The sequence below is a fragment of the Salvelinus sp. IW2-2015 genome, unplaced genomic scaffold, assembly GCF_002910315.2.
Source record: "Salvelinus sp. IW2-2015 unplaced genomic scaffold, ASM291031v2 Un_scaffold2282, whole genome shotgun sequence".
Taxonomy (NCBI): Eukaryota; Metazoa; Chordata; class Actinopteri; order Salmoniformes; family Salmonidae; genus Salvelinus; species Salvelinus sp. IW2-2015.
Genome location: NW_019943609.1, coordinates 101,702 through 117,607, shown reverse-complemented (window position 1 = coordinate 117,607; position 15,906 = coordinate 101,702). Strand labels below are relative to the sequence as shown.

The following is a 15,906-nucleotide window of genomic DNA, read 5'->3' as shown; positions in this document are numbered from 1 at the left end:
ACTCTAAATATCACTCTAAATATCACTCTAAATATCACTCTAAAGATCACTCTTGAATATCACTCTGAATATCACTCTGAAAATCACTGAACATCACTCTAAATATCACTCTAAATATCACTCTAAATATCACTCTAAAATATCACTCTAAAATCACTCTGAATATCACTCTGAATATCACTCTGAATATCACTCTAAATATCACTCTAATATCACTCTAAATATCACTCTGAATATCACTCTGAATATCACTCTGAATATCACTGAATATCGCTGAATATCACTCTGAATATTATCTGAATATCGCGTGAGATACCATCTGAATATCACTCTGAATATCACGCTAAATATCACTCTGAATATTCACTCTAAATATCACTCTGAATATCACTCTGGATATCACTCTAATATCACTCTGAATATCGCGTGAATACCATCTGAATATCACTATAAATATTCACTGAATATCACTCTGAATATCACTGAATATCGCTGAATATCACTCTAAATATCATTCTGAATATCACTCTGAATATCACTATAAATATCACTGAATATCGCTGAATATCACTCTAAATTTCACTCTGAATATCACTATAAATATCACTCTGAATATCACTATAAATATCACTGAATTTCACTCTGAATATCACTCTGAATATCACTGAATATCACTGAATATCACTCTAAATATCACTGTGAATATCACTGTGAATATAACAGGGAAACAGAGATATATCCAGTGTGTATTCCAGGCTGTTATTGTAGTACAACACCATTGCACTGGGGATGTGGATCTGTTGAATGTGAGGGACATTTTACTGTTATTGTCTGACAAACTCTAAGATTATTTACATAACATTTAGATGGAATCATTTCATTTAGATTTTAATCAGTTGTCCTATTGATGTCCTGCGTGTGTTAATGAAAGACGTAGAGGGTTTGACAGAAGGACATAATGGTGGGAGACGACTGTCTAGTTAGTCAGCATTTGGTTTATTCACATTTATTTTTATTTTCCAATTCAACGTCCCCAGTTTTGAGAAGCTAGCTGACATAAAATGGTGAGGAAACAGACAGAACATTCATATTACCTGTGACTAGCACCTAGCTACATGTGCATACTGTGTAAACAACAGATCATATATTATATTACAATATTGGTATTTTGCGTTGGAGACAGCCAACAGTGTTGTTTCAGTTCTAGGTTTGCATCTCAAATGGCACCCTATTCCCTATATAGTGCCCTACTTTGACCAGAGCTCCATGGGTCCTGTTCAAAAGTAGGGCACTATATAGGGAATAGGGTGCCATTTGAGATCCAGTTCTATCCTCAGTACCAGAGACCCAGTTTCTATCCTCAGTTACCAGAGACCCAGTTCTATCCTCAGTACCAGCCGACCCGGTTTCTATCCTCAGTACCAGAGACCCGGTTCTATCCTCAGTACCAGAGATTCCAGTTTCTATCCTCAGTACCAGAGACCCAGTTCTATCCTCAGTACCAGAGACCCAGTTCTATCCTCAGTACCAGAGACCCAGTTCTATCCTCAGTACAGAGACCCAGTTCTTATCCTCAGTACAGAGACCCAGTTCTATCCTCAGTACCAGTAGATGCATGATGTTTTATGGCATCCAGAGTTCTTGCATGACACATGAGATTAACTCTTTGAAGATTTGGTTTTCTCTTTTAAACCAACCTGCTTGCCATTATTTTACAACCCTTCACTGTTTCATTCCATGTAATTATGATGTTTCTCTAGGCCATTAGATACTGTTTCATTCCATTAATATATGATGTTTTCCTCTAGGCCATTAGATACTGTTTCATTCCATGTAATGATATGATGTTTTCTCTAGGCCATTAGATACTGTTTCCCTCTCTCAAGGGATTATATTTATTCATGACAGACAACAGTAGAGAATATGAATCCACTGACATGCCATAATAATATTATTATAACATTGAATTGTGGTTTGCTATTAATCAATAATTAATTAATTGATTAGTGGTTAACACTATTAACATAACACTGCTGTAGTTGATACTTTGATAAATAGTTGTGTAATTTGATCAGTTAGTTCTCTGCCAGGCACTGACTATTGATAGAATATTCTACCACTCCTGCAGAACAGATTCAAGGTAAAACGGGTCATTCTTTTCCTATGGCAACAGCACACCAAATAGTAGATCTATCTACTGTATATGGTGTTAGCATGTATTTATGCTGAACCAATAAGAAACCTGGTAGAAGGAGCTATATGTAACCATCATCGTGGATATATTCATGTCAGCAGCTCTACTCAACACAGTCATGGATTCTTTAAGGTGCATTTAGGAGACACACTATTTATTTACCTCCCAATAATAGCACAAATATTTATGAAATGTAATATGGTATAATATGTTGATATTAACATGATATGTTTGTTGTTGGTTTAGACATGGACAGTATAAGGATCTGTTGTTGGCCGGGTGAGTCTATATTTAGGGCTGAAAGGAAGTAGAAATCTAGACATTATACATACGATGCACTGGTTTGGTCCCAAATGGCATCCTATTCTCTATATAGTCCCTATGGGCCCTGATCAAAAGGAGTGCACTATACAGGGAATAGGGTGCCATTGGGACGTACACACAGTCATCATTACAAACCCTTGTTGCTTTTCTCTAGTTGGTTATACAGTAGTATGTGGTTTCAGAACCGTCAGGGTACTAATGTATGGACACTGAAACAGATAACAAGACAAGTAACAGGTTTAGTTGGAGCTACTAGGCTATTCACTGTACATTCACATTGCCATCTAGAATGGGGAGGGGGGTTTGGACTCTGGTATGACTTCCATTTTATCTGTCAGTCTGAAATGTCATCACCATGTTTGTACAGTACAAATAGCAGGAACATATATTTTCTCTTTGGCCTTCGATTATGTTTATTTTGATATGTTGTAGAAATGGAAAAAACCAACTCTGAAACTAAGTAATGCCTATTCAAATGCTGAAACTGTGAATGTGGAGCGTCGAGAAGTCTATATATTTTGATGTAATCAAAGAGCACTGGGAATTATTACGTTGTATTTCACTGTAAAAACTGAACCACATCTGATATAACTGTACTTTAGTTGAAATTAAAACCTCTATATACTGAACTGTGTCGTAAGGTCAATGGGGACGTTAGACAGGATATCCTCATCCTGTAATGTGATGTCATATCCTGTGTGTGTATGAATTCTTCTGTTCAAATAAGGCAATGTCTTCTTCCTGTTTGTTTGCTGCTCCTTTGACTGACTGGGTTTAAACCAGTTTTTTTTTGGTATTGGTATTTTATTAGGATCCCCATTAGCTGTTGCAAAAGCAGCAGCTAGTCTTCCTGGTGTCCACACAAAACATGAAATATGACATAATACAGAACATCAATAGACAAGAACAGTTCAAGGACAGAACTACATACATTTTTAAAGGCACACGTAGCCTACATATCAATGCATACACACACACTATCTGGGTCAAATAGGGGAGAGGCGTTGTGCCATGAGATGTTGCTTTATCTGTTTTTTGAAACCAGGTTTGAAACTGGGTTTGACTGACTGGGTTTGAACCTGGGTTTGACTGACTGTGTTTGAACCTGGGTTTGAACCTGGGTTTGACTGACTGGGTTTGAACCTGGGTTTGACTGACTGGGTTTGAACCTGGGTTTGACTGACTGGGTTTGACTGATGGGTTTGAACCTGGGTCTGACTGACTGGGTTTGAACCTGGGTTTGACTGACTGGGATTGAACCTGGGTTTGACTGACTGGGTTTGAACCTGGGTTTGAACCTGGGTTTGACTGACTGGGTTTGAACCTGGGTTTGAACCTGGGTTTGACTGACCTGGTTTGAACCTGGGTTTGAACCTGGGTTTGACTGACTGGGTTTGAACCTGGGTTTGACTGACTGGGTTTAAACCTGGGTTTGAACCTGGGTTTGACTGACTGGGTTTGAACCTGGGTTTGACTGACTGGGTTTGAACCTGGGTTTTTGCACTCCACAAGACTATGTCACTGAGCTAAAGCCCCAGAATTAACTCAGGGAACTAACTTCAGTCTTCAGCAAGGTCACTCATAATGTGAGCGAGATTACACAAATGACATTGTTTGTAGCTTGACTAAAGATTACTTTCAAACGGTGAGCAGTGATTTCATAGACGGAGAATACATTTACAGTGGTGGTCTGACACCTAGTGGTTACTCATGGTTTTACAAAATGTTTCTCGTGAAGCTCTGTGCACTCATCTAACTGTCCAGGAGAGGGCAGTGTCTTAAACCATGTTTTCAGTAGACTTCAACCAATTTCCAATGATTACATTTACGCACAATTTGCTGAATTCAATCACAGAGATTAAGTTAAATAAATATGTTTCTTCTAATTAAACCTCTACAACTATTCAAAGGCAAACTTGGCATAATTATTATTCACACTTCCAATAAAAACAAAACAAACTGGACTTTGCAGCCCATGATGCACTCAGTAGAGACAGTAGAAGATGAAAAAAAGTATGAAATTATCACACTTTTTGTTTACATTTTGCAGAAATCCTCCTCCGTATTGCTTTCACCTAAAATGTGTTTTCAGAACAGTGGAGATGAAGCAGAGGAATCCACTATTGAGACACAGCCAAATAGGGTATCCATTTGTGACATCATCTTCATCATACAGAGTTCAGAGGTCAGGAGATAGAGGTCAGGTGAGATGTTTCAGGTAGTTCCTCAGTATCTGGGGAATGTCCAAGCGGTCTATGGATGTCATTTTATTAACCACGGGGAGGTAGCTCCGAATCGCACGCCGTGTCTGTGACATCAGAGTATTGGGACAAACTGGAAACAAAACACAGGAGAGGTTCCTTATTAATTCAGTGAAATTCGAGAAACGCTCCAATGTTCTCATCATTAACAACCGTCAATCAGTTAGAGATACAGAACAGACTGAATATGTGAGAGTCAAATATGTAACAAATGTATAACTTTTGTGCAACAAATGAAACGAATCTGATAACTATTTAACAAGTGTGTGTGATGTTCTCACCTCTCTCCTTGAGCAGCAGCACCACCGCTTCGTTCTGCTTGGTGGTCTTGTCAGTAATCAACGTGGGCAGATACACGTCTGCCCCAAAGTCTATAAGCAGCTGTATGTATTCCACTCCACAGTCATACCTCAGACACATCTCCAACACCGTCTTGGGCTCCTTGATCCTGGCCAGCATCTTCTCTGACTTACAGTTATAGTTAGGATTAGCCCCGTGGAGCAGTAGCAGCTTAAAACAGTCCAGGTGTCCATATACAGCGGATATGTACAGGGGTCCCCTGCAGGCTGTGGCGTTGGAGGCCCATCAGGACTCTTGGAGAGACGTCGACCTCGGCTCGAACCTGAAGCAGCTCCCTGAGGACTCCACGTCCTCGCGGCGGCGTCAAGCACGGGAACAGTTGTTGTACGGCGCTGCCGGTGGGCGTCGGCTCCAGCTTTAGTAGACCCAAACACAGTCCACGGTTGTTACCATGACGCTGTAAACAGAGGCGGTCTGGGCCTTCACATCTTAGACTTCCACTGCAAAACCAATATCCAAACAATAATGAATCACTAGGTTAAAATTACATTTACTTAGAAAGCCTTGTTTTAACATAAAGTGTTTGTACAGTCAGCGCCACAGCGCAAAATGACCGCTGTCTGGATCAACGTCATGACTACCATGTCAGGAGTAGCGTCATGGTTGGAGAAGATACCCCAAGTCTTCTATCGGCATCGCTTCACTCCGCTCCTGTCCAGCAGCACTTCCAGACAGCCTCAGGTGGCCGTGTGCTGCGGCGTCGTAGGGGGGTACAGCGGATCGCCCAAGCCCGCTTCTGCTGTTTGATACACTTTCTGTATCTCTCCTGGGACACACAGCTTCAGCTACCAACACGTCATCACTGCTCACTGCTGGTTAGAGCCTGGGGAAAAGCAGTATTATACCTCCCACTACCATATACAACACATGTTATTGGGTTGCACCTGCCTGGGTGGTATCATCTACACCTCAAACAAAACATAGGCATACCTAATCTGAACTTGTTCAATAAGATATTTTTTTTATTTAAATAGGCAAGTCAGTTAAGCACATATTCTTATTTTCAATGATAGCCAGGAACCAGTGGGCTTAGCTCGCTTCTTCACGACGCGCAGAACACCAGATTTTGTCTACTTATCAGTCCGGGGCTTCGATCTTGCCAATTTGGTTACCTAGTCAAAGCTCTAACCACTTAGCTACTGCACCCAACAATAAGATATGCCGTTGAGTTTTGTTGGACATCCCTTCTTGAAACTCTTTGTTACAGCGTATCCTAATGATCACGACCCTAGTTAGGTCACACCCACGTAGACTGGGAAGTACCCCAGTGCGGGTCTTGATGCTGTGCAAGCTCTACTGATGCTGTCCCGCGGTATAGCTTGCTAAGTTACAAAGCACTGCAGGTCATTGGTTGTACTGGCCATGCTCATTGTCCTCCTCATCCTTCTTCCTGGGTTGAAGCAGAAGAGAAGATCTTGGACCACATCATTAGACTCATCTTGAGAGGGTGGATGCGCTGTGTTGATACTGTCTAGGACCATTACTGTTTACTATAGCTATAACAGTTATCAACTCATACCATCTGCGAGAGAGAGAGAAGAGAGACGACGAGAGAGCAGAGAGAGCAGACGAGAAGAGAGAGAGAAGAGAGAGAGAGACGAGAGAGAGAGCAGTAGAACGACGAGAGCAGAGAAGAGAGGAGACTGAGGCAGAGAAGAGCAGAGAGACGACGAGAGGGAGAGAGGGAATATATGGAATGAGAGAGAGAGAGAGAGACGAAGAGAGACGCGAGAGAGAGAGAGAATGGTCAGAACGAGAGGCAAAAAGAAACGAGCATCCGAGCAGAGAGAAAGAGAAGGTTGAGAGAAGAGAGACAAAAAGAAAGGAGAACGAGAGAGACAAAAAAAGAGAACAGAGAGAGAGAGAAAGAGAGAGAGAGACAAAAGAAAGAGATTGAGATGAAGCGAATGGTAGAGAGAGAGAGAGAGATGAGAATGGTAGAGAGGAAGAGAGAGAGAGAACGGTAGAGAGGGGCAAAAAGGAAAGAAACATGAGAGAGAGAAAGACAACGGTTGAGAGAGGAGAGAGACAAAAAGAAGAGAAGAAGAGGGAGAAAGAGAAGAGAGAGAGAATGAGAATGAGAGAATGGTAGAGAGAGAGAGAGAGAGAGAGAGAGAGAGAGAGAGAGAGAGAGAGAGAGAGAGAGAGAGAGAGAGAGAGAGAGGAGAGAGCGAGAGAGAGAGAGAGAGAGAGAGAGAGAGAGAGAGAGACAAAAAGAAAGACACGAGAGAGAGACAAAAAAGAAAGAGAACAGCCGAGAATGGAAGAGAAAGAGAGAGACAAAAAGAAAGAGAACGAAGAGGAGAGAGAATGAGAGAGAGAGACAAAAAAAAGAGAATGAAGAGAATGGTAAGATAGAGATAGCGACAAGAAAGAAAGAGAGAGAGAGGGAAAAGAAAAAGAGTGAGAGACAAAAAGAAAGAGAGAAAGAGGAGAGACAAAAAGAAAGAGAAAGAGAGAGGGAGAAAGCGAGAGAGAGACAAAAAGAAAGAGAGTAGAGAGAGGGGAGGGGATATAAATAATCTAAATCTATCGAATAACTTTCTAGTCTCGTAGGGAATCGTTGTGTTGTCACCAGCATCAGAACAGACATTGACAAGAGAATGAAATACAGACACACGGCATAGCTAACTTACTGGGTTATGTACCAGCCAGGGCTCATCTGTGCTATCCGGACAGGATACTAAACAGATACAAAGACCGTGCGATAGATTTGACACGAGGGAATAGATAATAGACAGGGAATAAGAGCAGGGATAGAACGACAGGGATAGATAGAGACGGGCATGAAATGAATAGATGACAGGGAATAGAAATAGACGGGAATAGATAGAGACAGGGATAGATAAAGACACGGGAATAATAGAGACGGGAAAGATAAATGATCGTATAGAGAAGGGAAAGACTGATAGAGACAGGGAATAGATAGAATAGACAGGGAATACACAGAGATAGATACACAGGAATAGGATTGAGACAGGGAATAGATAATTAGACAGGAATAGATAGAGACAGGATTAGATAATAGACAGGGAATAGATAGAGACAGGGAATAGTAGGGACATGGAATAGATATAGAACACGGAATAGATAGCGACAGGAATAGATAGAGACAGGAATAGATAGAGACAGGATAGATAGAGACAGGGAATATATAGAGACATTAATAAAATTAGACAGGAATAGATAGAGACAGGGATAGATAGAGAAGGGAATAAGATAGAGACATTAATAAAAATAGACAGGATATAGATAAGAAGGGAATTAGATAGACAGGGAATAGATAATAGACAGGAATAGATAGAGACAGGGATAGATAATCATAACAGGAATAGATAGAGACAGGGATGATAATAAACAGGAATAGATAGAGACAAGGATAAATAATAAACCATGAATAGATAGAGGACAGGATAGATAATAACAGGAAAGATGAGATGGGATAGTAATAAACAGGAATAGATAGAGACAGGTATAGATAATCCGAAAGGAATAGTAGAGATAGGGAGAGATAATAACGGAATAGTTAATAAAAGGAATAGATCGAGACAAGGGAATAGATAGAGACAGGGAAATAGATCATAATCAGGAATAGTAGGACAGGGTAGATAATGGACAGGGAATAGATAGAGACAGGGATAGTAATAGACAGGAATAGATAATAAACAGGAAATAGATAGAGCAGGATAGATAGACACTGAATAGATATAAATAGAATAGAGAGCATGGAAGATAGATATAAACAGGAATCGATAGAGACAGGGAATAGAGTAGGACATGGATCGATGAGACGACAGGAAAGATCAGTAGACACGGGAATAGATCATAAACAGGAAAGATAGAGACAGTATAGATAATAAACAGGAAGAATAAACAGGATATGATAGGAGGGAATAGATAAGAGACAGGGATAGATCATAAACATGCGAATACAGACTGAGACAGGCGATACGATCATAGACAGGGGAATAGACTAGAGGACAATAAACAGGAATAGATAATAAGGATAGATAGAGCAGGAGATACTGGATAGATAAGGACAAGAGAAGGAATAGATAGAGACATGCAATAGATATAAACAGTAATCGATAGAGACAGGGAATAGAATAGATAGAGACATGGAATAGATAATAAACAGGAATCGATAGAGACAGGGAATAGATAGAGAACACATAGAGCCCAATGCACAGTATTACATATGAACCTTTTGTCTCTTTCAGTTCATTTACTCTCAGACATCTGCAAATGTTTTATTAGGAGCCAAGTGGGATGAACACTTGTTGAAATAGACATTTCTAAATAACGGTTAAATTAGTGAAAGTCTTCATCATATGAGTTTGCACAAGTTTGCAGAAAGGGCATAATGTTGAGATTGATTTTTAAAAAATGAAATGTTTCGGAATATTTTTCTCTATTTGCGTAAACAACTATCATGGAAAATATGATAAAAGACAACAGATTTGGGGTTAAAAACATCCCAGACAGAATCCCATTCCCCATTTAACTCCTTCTATAGCTACCGTGATCCAAAGACTCAGAGACACACAGCAAATGGTGGTTAACAATGCTTTCCACTTACCTCACCCACAGGGTCACCAACCAGGGATCTCTCTGCCAACAATGTTACTCAGGACGTTGGTAGTAAAACGTTCCACTCTTTAATAACTCCATGGTCCATCGGTCACATGGAAGAAGAGGAGAAGACTCCAAGAGGAATGTGTTGCTGTATCCACACAGGGACTCGGGTCTGAGAGCTGTGGCGGGTGTGTGTTACTGTCTAACACAGCAGACCAGAGAGGGGGTCTGGCTGGCTGGGTGCTGCTAGGGGGCTAATTTTAGGCCCACGGATAGACCTACCTAAACTTCCATTCTTGGAGAACTGTGAGAGTTATAATTAGACTGGCGATAAGACTGGTGACACTGACACTCAGGCTGTGGGTTGGGTTGGTGGGCAGGGGCCTTGGCACTCCGTGGTGTTTCACTGTGTCCTGTACCAGCAAACATGTCATCAGATGTGTGATCTGAAATCAGATAGGCTTACTTCAGTCTGTTTTCATTTCGGCTTGCCAAGCTCACAGAAAGTAACTTTAACCCTTTAGGTTTCTCAGATCTTTAATAAAGTGTCAGTGTGTATTTGAATCCTATAAGATAAATGTTTTGTGCTGTATTGTGTCCTGTTGTGAACAGCTGAACATGGTTCTGGAGGCAGAGCTGCTGTGAACACTGAACATGTTCTGAGGGGCAGGGAGCAGGCTGTGTGAGACAGCTGGGATCGGTCTGAGGCAGAGCAGGCTGTGTGAACAGCTGAACATGGTTTGAGGCAAGCAGGCTTGGGAACAGTGATCATGGTTTTGAGTGCAGGGGCTGTGTGGAACAGCTGATCTGGTTGCTGAGGCAGAAGCAGCGTGTAACGAGCTGCAGTCCTACAGCGAGCTTCTCTGGACAGTCAGACAGGCTGCACACAGGCTATAAGATGTTGCCATCACAGTGTAAACTAAAAAATGAGGTATATGACAGCCTGTTTACACGGTGACAATCAATACAGCACAAAACATTTATCTTTAGGATTCAAATACACACTGACACTTTATTAAAGATCTGAGGAAACCAAAGGGTTAAAGGTTACTTTCTGTGAGCTTGGCAAGCCGAAAATGAAACACAGAGAAGTAAGCCTATCTGATTCAGATCAACATCTGATGACATGTTTGGCTGGATACAGGACACACTGGAAAACACCACGGGAGTGCCCAAGGCCCCTGCCCACCAACCCAACCCCAGCTGATTCAGTGTTCACCAGTCTTATCGCCCAGTTCTAATTATAACTCTCACAGTTCTCCAGAATTGGTAGTTTAGGTAGGTCTATCCGTGCCTAAAATAGCCTAGCGCACCCAGCCAGCCAGACCCCCTCTCTGGTCTGCTGTTACGACAGTTAACACACACCCGCCACAGCTCTTCAGAACCCGAGTCCCTGTGTGGAGCAGCAACACATTCCTCTTGAGTCTTCTCCGTCTTTCTTCCATGTGACCGATGGACCATGAGTTATTAAAGAGATTGGAAGTTTTACTACAACGTCCTGACGTAACATTGTTTGCAGAAGATCCCTGGTTGTGTGGACCTGTGGTGAGGTAAGTGGAAAGGCATGTTAAACCACCATTTGCGTGTGTTCTCTGAGTCTTTTGGCATACGGAACTAATTAGAAGATTAAATGGGAATGGGATTCTGTTCTGGATGTTTTTAACCCCAAAATCTGTTTGTCTTTTTTCATATTTTCCATGCATATTGTTTACGCAAATAGAGAAAAAATTCCGAAACATTCATTTTTTTTAAAAAATCAATCTCAAACATTATGCCCTTTCTGCAAACTTTGCAAACTCATATGATGAAGATGTTCACTATTTAACGTTTATTAAAATGAGTCTATGTTCGACAATGGTTCATCCCACTTGGCTCCTAATGGAAAGCATTGGCAGAGTTCTGAAGTAAATTGAAAACTGAAAGAGACAAAAGGTTCAATATGTAATACTGGCATTGGCTCTATGTGTTCTCTATCTAATTCCCTGTCTCTATCGATTCCTTGTTTATTATCTATTCCATGTCTCTATTCTATTCCCTGTCTCTATCGATTACTGTTATATCTATTGCCATGTCTCTATCTATCCTTGTCTCTATCTATCCCTGCTCTATCTGATTCCTGTGATTATCTATTCCGTGTGCTCTAGTCTATTCCCCTGTCTATGATCGTATCGGCCTGTCTCTAGTCGTATTCGCGATGTTTATGATCATCCCTGTCTCTTCTGATTCGCCTTCTCTTATCTATTCCTGTTTATATCGTATTCTGTTTACTTATCTATCACTGTCTCTATCATTCCTGTTTATATCTATTCCCTGTCTCGGTGATTTTTCCTGTCGTCTATCGATTCCATGTCTCTCTCTATTCCCTGTCTCTATCGATTCCTGTTTATATCTATTTCCATTGTCTCTTCTATTCCTGTTATATCTAGTTCATGTCTTATCTATCCTGTCTCTATCTATTCCTGTTTATTAGTCTATTCCCTGTCTATTACTATCCCTGTCTCTATCTGATTTCCCTGTCCATTATCTATCCCTGTCTCTACTATTCCTGTTTATGATCTATTTCCCTGTCTCTATCTATTCCTTGTTCTCGATCTATTCCTTTATTAATCTATTCCTGTTTATTATCCTCCCTATCTCTATCTATTCCTGTTTCGGATTATCTATACCTGTCTCTATCTATTCCTGTTTATTACCTATCCCATCTCTATCTTTCCGTTATTATTCATCCTGTCTCTATCTATTCATGGTTTATTATTTATCCTTGTCTCTATCTATTCCTGTTTATTATCATCCCTGTCTCTATCTTTCCTGTTTGATTATCTATCCCTGTCTCTATCTATTCCTGCTATTATCTATTCCTGTCTATCTATTCCCTGTCTTATCTATTCCCTGTCTATTTTTATAATGTCTCTATCTTATTCCCTGTCTCTATCTATCCCTGTTCTCTATCTATTCCTTGTCTAATTTTTATTATGTCTCTATATATTCCCTGTTCTCTATCTATCCTGTCTCTATCTATTCCTGTACTCTATCTATTCCTGTCGCTATCTATTCCTGTTCTGATATTATTCCATGTCCCTATCTATTCCCTGTCTCTATCTATTCCGTCTATTATCTAATCCCTGTCTCTATCTATTCCTGTCTATTATCTATGTCCCTGGTCTCTATCATTCCTGTGTCTATCTATTCCCTGTCTGATTAGTCTATTCCCTGTCTTCTGATCTATTCCCTGTCTCAATCTTTCCCTTCTCTATCATTCCCGTGATCTATTTATTCTTTCCCTGGTCTCTATTCTTCCGGTGTCTTTATCTATTCCCGTGTCTCTATCTATTCCCTGTCTATTTCTATTCCCTGTCTTATCTCATGCCCGTGTCTATCTATCGCCTGTCTCTAGTCTATTCCTGTCTAATCTATTCCCTGTGTCAATCTATTCGCCGGTCTTTGTATTTTTAGCTATCCTGTCCGGAAGCAACAGATGAGCCCTGGCTGGTGACATAACCCAGTATAGTGTAAGCTATGCCGGTGTGGTCTGTATTCTCCATGTCTGTTCTGATGCTGGTGACAACACAACGATTCCCTACGAGACTAGAAAGTTATTCGATAGATTTAGATTATTTATATCCCCTCCCCTCTCTCTACTCTCTTTCTTTTTGTCTCTCTCTCGCTTTCTCCCTCTCTCTTTCTCTTTCTTTTTGTCTCTCCTCTTTCTCTCTTTCTTTTTGTCTCTCACTCTTTTTCTTTTCCCTCTCTCTCTCTTTCTTTCTTGTCGCTATCTCTATCTTACCATTCTCTTCATTCTCTTTTTTTTGTCTCTCTCTCTCATTCTCTCTCCTCTTCGTTCTCTTTCTTTTTGTCTCTCTCTTTCTCTTCCATTCTCGGCTGTTCTCTTTCTTTTTTGTCTCTCTCTCGTGTCTTTCTTTTTGTCTCTCTCTCTCTCTCTCTCTCTCTCTCTCTCTCTCTCGCTCTCTCCTCTCTCTCTCTCTCTCTCTCTCTCTCTCTCTCTCTCTCTCTCTCTCTCTCTCTCTCTCTCTCTCTCTCTCTCTACCATTCTCTCATTCTCATTCTCTCTCTCTTCTCTTTCTCCCTCTTCTTCTCTTCTTTTTGTCTCTCTCCTCTCTCAACCGTTGTCTTTCTCTCTCTCATGTTTCTTTCCTTTTTGCCCCTCTCTACCGTTCTCTCTCTCTCTTCCTCTCTACCATTCTCATCTCTCTCTCTCTCTCTACCATTCGCTTCATCTCAATCTCTTTCTTTTGTCTCTCTCTCTCTTTCTCTCTCTCTCTGTTCTCTTTTTTTGTCTCTCTCGTTCTCCTTTCTTTTTGTCTCTCTTCTCTCAACCTTCTCTTTCTCTCTGCTCGGATGCTCGTTTCTTTTTGCCTCTCGTTCTGACCATTCTCTCTCTCTCTCGCGTCTCTCTTCGTCTCTCTCTCTCTCTCTCATTCCATATATTCCCTCTCTCCCTCTCGTCGTCTCTCTGCTCTTCTCTGCCTCAGTCTCCTCTCTTCTCTGCTCTCGTCGTTCTACTGCTCTCTCTCTCGTCTCTCTCTCTCTTCTCTCTCTCTTCTCGTCTGCTCTCTCTGCTCTCTCGTCGTCTCTCTTCTCTCTCTCTCGCAGATGGTATGAGTTGATAACTGTTATAGCTATAGTAAACAGTAATGGTCCTAGACAGTATCAACACAGCGCATCCACCCTCTCAAGATGAGTCTAATGATGTGGTCCAAGATCTTCTCTTCTGCTTCAACCCAGGAAGAAGGATGAGGAGGACAATGAGCATGGCCAGTACAACCAATGACCTGCAGTGCTTTGTAACTTAGCAAGCTATACCGCGGGACAGCATCAGTAGAGCTTGCACAGCATCAAGACCCGCACTGGGGTACTTCCCAGTCTACGTGGGTGTGACCTAACTAGGGTCGTGATCATTAGGATACGCTGTAACAAAGAGTTTCAAGAAGGGATGTCCAACAAAACTCAACGGCATATCTTATTGTTGGGTGCAGTAGCTAAGTGGTTAGAGCTTTGACTAGGTAACCAAATTGGCAAGATCGAAGCCCCGGACTGATAAGTAGACAAAATCTGGTGTTCTGCGCGTCGTGAAGAAGCGAGCTAAGCCCACTGGTTCCTGGCTATCATTGAAAATAAGAATATGTGCTTAACTGACTTGCCTATTTAAATAAAAAAAATATCTTATTGAACAAGTTCAGATTAGGTATGCCTATGTTTTGTTTGAGGTGTAGATGATACCACCCAGGCAGGTGCAACCCAATAACATGTGTTGTATATGGTAGTGGGAGGTATAATACTGCTTTTCCCCAGGCTCTAACCAGCAGTGAGCAGTGATGACGTGTTGGTAGCTGAAGCTGTGTGTCCCAGGAGAGATACAGAAAGTGTATCAAACAGCAGAAGCGGGCTTGGGCGATCCGCTGTACCCCCCTACGACGCCGCAGCACACGGCCACCTGAGGCTGTCTGGAAGTGCTGCTGGACAGGAGCGGAGTGAAGCGATGCCGATAGAAGACTTGGGGTATCTTCTCCAACCATGACGCTACTCCTGACATGGTAGTCATGACGTTGATCCAGACAGCGGTCATTTTGCGCTGTGGCGCTGACTGTACAAACACTTTATGTTAAAACAAGGCTTTCTAAGTAAATGTAATTTTAACCTAGTGATTCATTATTGTTTGGATATTGGTTTTGCAGTGGAAGTCTAAGATGTGAAGGCCCAGACCGCCTCTGTTTACAGCGTCATGGTAACAACCGTGGACTGTGTTTGGGTCTACTAAAGCTGGAGCCGACGCCCACCGGCAGCGCCGTACAACAACTGTTCCCGTGCTTGACGCCGCCGCGAGGACGTGGAGTCCTCAGGGAGCTGCTTCAGGTTCGAGCCGAGGTCGACGTCTCTCCAAGAGTCCTGATGGGCCGTCGCAGACGCCCACCTGAGGGAGCGCCTGTACAGTATCCGCATGTATATGGACACCTGGACTGTTGTAAGCTGCTGACTGCTCCACGGGGCGCTAGCCTAAACTATAGACTTAGTCAGAGAAGATGCTGGCCAGATCAAGGAGCCCGAGAGACGTGTTGGAGATTGGTCTTGAGTATGACTGTGGATTGGAATACATACGCTGCTTATAGACTTTTGGGGCAACGTGTATCTGCCCACGTTGATACTGACGAAACCCCAAGCAGACCGAAGCGGTGT

General features: G+C 41.8%; 1 long non-coding RNA gene and 1 pseudogene across 1 annotated transcript; both read right to left on the bottom strand.

Annotated features, from left to right (window-relative positions):
* On the bottom strand, positions 1-400 carry LOC139025117 (uncharacterized). The gene is made up of 3 exons (XR_011476562.1): positions 355-400; positions 98-263; positions 1-62 (listed from the first exon to the last, which is right to left on the bottom strand). It is a non-coding gene; the product is annotated as an uncharacterized lncRNA (long non-coding RNA).
* A 1,398-nt stretch (positions 401-1,798) lies between these two features.
* Positions 1,799-15,298, bottom strand: LOC112073525 (ankyrin repeat and SOCS box protein 12-like; annotated as a pseudogene).
* Between the last annotated feature and the right edge of the window lie 608 nt (positions 15,299-15,906).